Raw genomic sequence first — 6,051 nt, 5'->3', positions numbered from 1 at the left:
GATGCTGACTATGAAGTTCAATTTACAAAGAAGGAAGGAAGAGTTGTAAACACTGACAAGAACATCGTACTCTCAGCAAGTAGAAAAGATGATATATATGTTCTTGACATGTTCTGAAGTGACAAGGCACTGATGTAATGTTTCTTTACAAAGTCTGAGACGAATCTTAGCTGGATTTGGCACAAAAGGTTTTCTCATCTGAACTTCAAGAATCTATCCAAGATATCCAATCAAGACCTAGTTAGAGGGCTCCCAAAATTCAGCGTTGTGAAAGACAAGATGTGCTCAGCTTGTGAACAAGGAAAACAAACCAAGTCCTCTTTCAAACCCAAGTCATGTTCCAGTATATCAGTCCATCTTCATCTACTCCACATGGACTTGTTTGGACCTATTCCTGTTCATTCACTAGGTGGAAATAAGTATACTCTAGTGGTCGTTGATGAGTTCACTCGATTTACATGGGTAGTTTTCTTGAAGAAGAAAAGTCATGCTGCACAGGAAATTATCTCACTGATTCGTAAAAATGAGACACTGACAGGTCTTAAAGTTAAGCAACTAAGAAGTGATCATGGTACTGAGTTCCGAAACTCAACTCTTGAAGAATTTTGTGATCATAAAGGAATTGGACAAAACTTCTCAGCTTCTCGTACTCCTCAGCAAAATGGTGTTGCTGAACGAAGAAATAGAACACTGATTGAGGCAGGAAGGACCTTGATGATCCATGCTGGTCTTCCTATGTCATTTTGGGCTGAAGCTGTCAATACAGCGTGTTTTACTCAAAATCGATCTCTAATTCACAGGATTCACAAGAAGACTCCATATGAACTGCTGAAAGATCGAAAGCCAGACGTATCCTTTTTTCATGTGTTCGGATGCATTTGTTATATTCTAAATCAGCGTGACCCAAGATCCAAGTTTGAACCTAAGGCTGATAAAGGTATTTTTGTTGGGTACTCATCTATTTCAAAGGCTTTTCGTGTTTTTCATGTGAACAGGCAATTTGTTGAAGAATCCATTCATGTGAAGTTTGATGAGGAATCATACACTGATGAAAAAGTCACTCATTCTTCTTCTATTTTTCAAGAACTTCTCTCTTGTCCATTCGACGAAGCACCTTCTGCTGGAGATAAAACTGATTCCTCTGATCCTATCATTCCAGTTCCATGTTCCTTGAATCAAGATACTGCAGCCCCATCAACAGATAATTCATTAGGTGCTGATGAAACCCTTGAAGCTGAAGACTCTCCTGAAACTGATAATGTGTCAGTGTCAATCTCTCCGGAATCAACATCAGTCATTGACCATCGAGATCATCCTGTTGATCGAATTATAGGGAATATTCATGATGGTGTCCGAACCAGATCTAGTTTACTTAATAACTTTTGCATGTATGTTAACTTTGTTTCAATGATCTTACCTGATAAAGTACACACAGCTCTTCAAGATGCTGAGTGGATCAAAGCCATGCAAGAAGAACTGAATGAGTTTGAAAGGCAAAAAGTTTGGACTCTTGTCCCAAGACCATCCGGGAAGACTATCACTGGAACTCGCTGGGTCTATCGTAACAAGGTTGATAAAGATGGAATCATCACTCGCAACAAGGCAAGGCTTGTAGCTCAAGGGTTTACTCAAATTGAATCCATCGACTATGGGGAAACTTTTGCTCCAGTTGCTCGCATTGAAGCAATCAGACTGTTTCTCGCATACGCATCCTACATGAATTTCATTGTCTATCAGATGGATGTGAAAACAACATTCCTTCATGGTGTGTTAGAAGAAGAAGTATTCCTAAATCAGCCCCCAGGCTTTGTGGACAAAGATCATCCTGATTACGTGTATCGGTTAGACAAAGCTGTCTATGGACTGAAGCAAGCTCCCAGGGCTTGGTATGAGACGCTGACATCGTATTTACTTGAAAATGGATACAGACGAGGAGCAATAGACAATACTCTCTTCATCAAAAACAAAGGCTTAGATATGGTTCTTGTTCAAATTTATGTCGATGACATCATTTTTGGCTCTCCAAATGAGACACTGAGCAAGGAATTTGCAGAGATCATGTCTCAAAGGTTCGAAATGAGCATGATGGGAAAGATGACCTTTTTCTTGGGTCTTGAAGTTCAGCAACAAAAGACAGGTATTTCCATTTGTCAAAGTAAATATATTTCTGACCTGCTTGTTAAGTATTCTCTTAGTGACTGCAAACCAGCCTCTACCCCAGTGTCTAAGACTGATAAGATACACGCTGATCCAACTGGAACTGATGTCTATCACTCTCTGTATCGAGGAATGATTGGATCCCTCTTATATCTCACAGCAAGTCGTCCTGATATCATGTTTGGAACCATTCTCTGTGCTCGATTCCAAGCTAATCCCAAAGAATCTCACCTCATGGCTGTCAAACGTATTTTTCGATACTTGAAGGGAACTCAAAACCTTGCTCTGTGGTATCCTCGCGACTCAGCATTTGAACTTTATGGATACACTGACTCAGATTATGCAGGATGCAATTTAGACAAAAAGAGTACATCTGGTGGATGTCACTTCCTTGGCAATCGTCTCATCAGCTAGTCTAGCAAGAAGCAAACTTCAGTAGCCATCTCAACTGCAGAAGCTGAGTATGTTGCCGCTGGGAGATGTTGTGCTCAGCTCTTATGGATTCAAAATCAGCTTCTCGACTATGGGTTCAAGTTCTCAAAGACACCCATATATTGTGACAACACCAGTGCCATTCAGATCACACAAAACCCTGTTCAGCACTCGAAGACAAAGCATATCGAAATCAGACATCACTTCATCAGAGATAATGTTGAAAAGGGAAAAGTTGTTCTTGAACATGTCAAGACTTCGGAGCAACTTGCTGATATCTTCACAAAGGCACTGGATTCTCAATCAACTGCTTACATTATCGGAGAACTGGGAATGATTTCCTTGTAATTAATTTTGCTGTTTAATTGTGCTAATGTTTGATATTGTCTTATAAGCTGATGTACATTGTGCTGATAATGACATACTGATGATATTTGCTACTGAGCACTTTGGTTTGATTTCTTATCTTTATCACTTCTTCAAGTCTTCTAAATAAAAGTTGAATGATTCACTGTATTAAACCATACACTGATAACGACTTGAAACTCCTTGCCGATGGTTAGATCAAAACACCAAGATCTATCACACGCAACTACCCCTTCTTACCAATCTTACACTGACTCTGTGATTCAGTGTGCCAAAACACACGCTGATGAGAGTCTAAAAATCTTTGCCGATGGTTAGATCAAAACACCAAGATCTATCACACGCAACTACCTCTTCTTACCAATCTTACACTGACTCTGTGATTCGGTGTGCCAAAACACACGCTGATGAGAGTCTAAAAGTCTTTGCCGATGGTTAGACCAAAACACCAAGGTTTATCACACGCAACAATCCCTTCTTTACCCTCCTCTTATTCAGTGTCTAATGATTCAGTAAGATAAACCACTCACTGATAAAGTCACAACACTCTACGCCGATGGTTAGATAATGTAAATAGTATCTATCACACGCACCAATCTACTTGCTAGCCCCGATTAAGCAAGTTGTACCTTGAATTGACGGAGAATTTTTTTTCAGCATGTAACTTCTGTAACACTGATCTCAGCACTTCCGCAAACACTGATTGACGTTTCACCTTTAGTCAATGGCTCTTTTATCCAACGGCTACTTTTTGCTCTGACAGGTTGTTACGATGCGCCGTTATTATTAATGAAGATAATCATCACCTTTTTAATGAAGATAATCATTACCTTTTAAAAACCCTTTTCATTCCATATTTAAACCTCTCTCTCCCTTGGTTTAACTTTCCTCCCAAAACTTTGAACTTCTCTCAAAACCCTAGAATTCTAAAATACTCTCCAATGGCGGCATCTCTGTTCACATACTCCTCAACCTCTCAAAGGGTCGTTCCTGCCCCAAACTCTCCTCCACTTCCAATTCACATCAAGGCCACTAATGTCGTCTTCAACCCTGTCATTCCAGAGGTTCATCGAGGTCTTGGACTCGATGATTTTGTCAATTTCTTAGCTTCTTGCCGTCTACGATATGCAATTAGTGATGTCCCGTCCGAGTTCTTCCCTGAACAAGTATGTGAGTTCTACTATACTGCAACCGTTAATGAAGAAAACAATGCCATCACCGGAACCATTGGCCATGGAAGACACTCTGTCTTCATCACCGCAGAACTTCTCAGTGCTGCTTTAAGGTTACCCATTTTCGAACCTTTCTCTGAACCTCCAACTATTGAAAGGTGTAAACGTATGTTTGATCAACTGGGTTATGATCACTCAAAGGCTGGTACTCGATCAGCTCTTATTTTGCGTCAGTGCATGACCCCAGGCTGGAAGTTTTTCACCGGTGCTCTATGCAAGTGTGTGGGTCACAAGTCTCGCAGTGGTGATCAATTGAGCAATTATGAGCAACAAGTCGTCTGCTCCCTTCTTCTCAACAAAAGACTGGATTACGGGGCTCTATTCTTTGATCAGCTTGTTCAGCTTCTTCGTGCAAATGTGCGCGCTGATCATGTTCCGTTTCCACGTTGGATTGCCCTGGTGTTCGATAAATTCTTCGCTGCAGACTACTTCTCTCACTCTGGGAATCCAATCCAATGCCCTAGAATGTTAGTTCGTATGTATCAGGATGATCCTTTGGATACTGACATTGGAATCTCCGATAGGATGAGAGAATGGATTGCAAATCCATACACTGTGCCTTCTCTCACCGCTGACACTGATGAAGGAGGTGCTGATGGTAATCATATGGATCATGCTGATCAAGAGGTTGAACATCACGATGGTGGTAATTTCTCCCCTCAACTTTCTCATCACATCATCTCGGATACTGGCAAAGCTTCCTCAGCACCACAGGATTCCATGCATCAGGGGGAGCATCCCTCGCAGGGGGAGCATCCCTCACAGGGGGAGCATCCGTCACCAGCAGCTCACCACTCTTCTCCAAGGATGCAACCTAGCTCTCCAGTTGCCCCAGTTACCTCACTTGTTCAAATTCCCGCTTCAGCATTTTCTGAACTGATGTCACTGACTCGGGACATGAGTCAGCGTCTACTTCGTATTGAGGCTGATGTTTAACAAATAAAGGAGGTTCTCTTACTTACTCATCCTTCTAGTCCCAAATCTGATGATGCTCAAAAAGGGGGAGATACTGATGATGATGCTGATGCTGATGGTGAACCAAATAATGCTGATGTTGATGATGCTGATGCTGATGATCATGCTGACGGTGAACCAAATAATCATGACACAGAACCTGCCGACAACACTATTATTCAGCCTGATTCACCCAAGCCCATTCCTGAATCAGATTCTACAGGGCATAATAGTCCAGCAACTACTGAAAAACTGTTTGAAGATAGTGAGCATGACGAAGAGCATGATGAACCTGATGATGAATGTCAAATTCTTGATATGAACTTCATTGATCCTCTCATTCCAGTTCAGCAAGAAAGTTCAGATGACCTTGAAGAATCTCATCCGATATTAGCCGATCCTATTGCTGATCCCATCGTTCCGGTCCAAGGAGAGGATTCGGACGTTGCTAGTGAAGAATCTCATCCGCTGTCTCGAAAGCGTAAGGTAGCAAATACTGACTTGGATCATTCTCAAACTGATACTTCTCCAACTGTGAAGAAACCCAAGTCCATTGTCAGTATTTCAAACCTTGCCACTGAATGGAACATGTCCCCTGATCAAGTCAAGCAAATTCTTGATGAAGCCAATCGAGCTCAGCTTCTAAAGAACATTGCTCAAGCTAATGAATCTCTTATTCAGCACAAACTTCAGGCCAAGGGATCTTTTAAAGCTCAGATGCAGAAGTTCCTGGAATTTCAGTCCAAGGCTCAGTCTTCTCAACCTCCTCCTGGCTCTAGTAAGCCTAAGACTGAAAGTGTTCTTGACCGGATTGATCGAAAGAGATTTGAAGATGTTCTTAATAGGCGAATGTGTGGTGATAAGATCATCAAAGTCAAAGCTTCCAAACCTCGAAACGAGAAAATCCTTA

The sequence above is a fragment of the Lactuca sativa genome, chromosome 5 (assembly GCF_002870075.4).
Source record: "Lactuca sativa cultivar Salinas chromosome 5, Lsat_Salinas_v11, whole genome shotgun sequence".
Taxonomy (NCBI): domain Eukaryota; kingdom Viridiplantae; phylum Streptophyta; class Magnoliopsida; order Asterales; family Asteraceae; genus Lactuca; species Lactuca sativa.
This window is presented reverse-complemented; position numbering follows the sequence as displayed.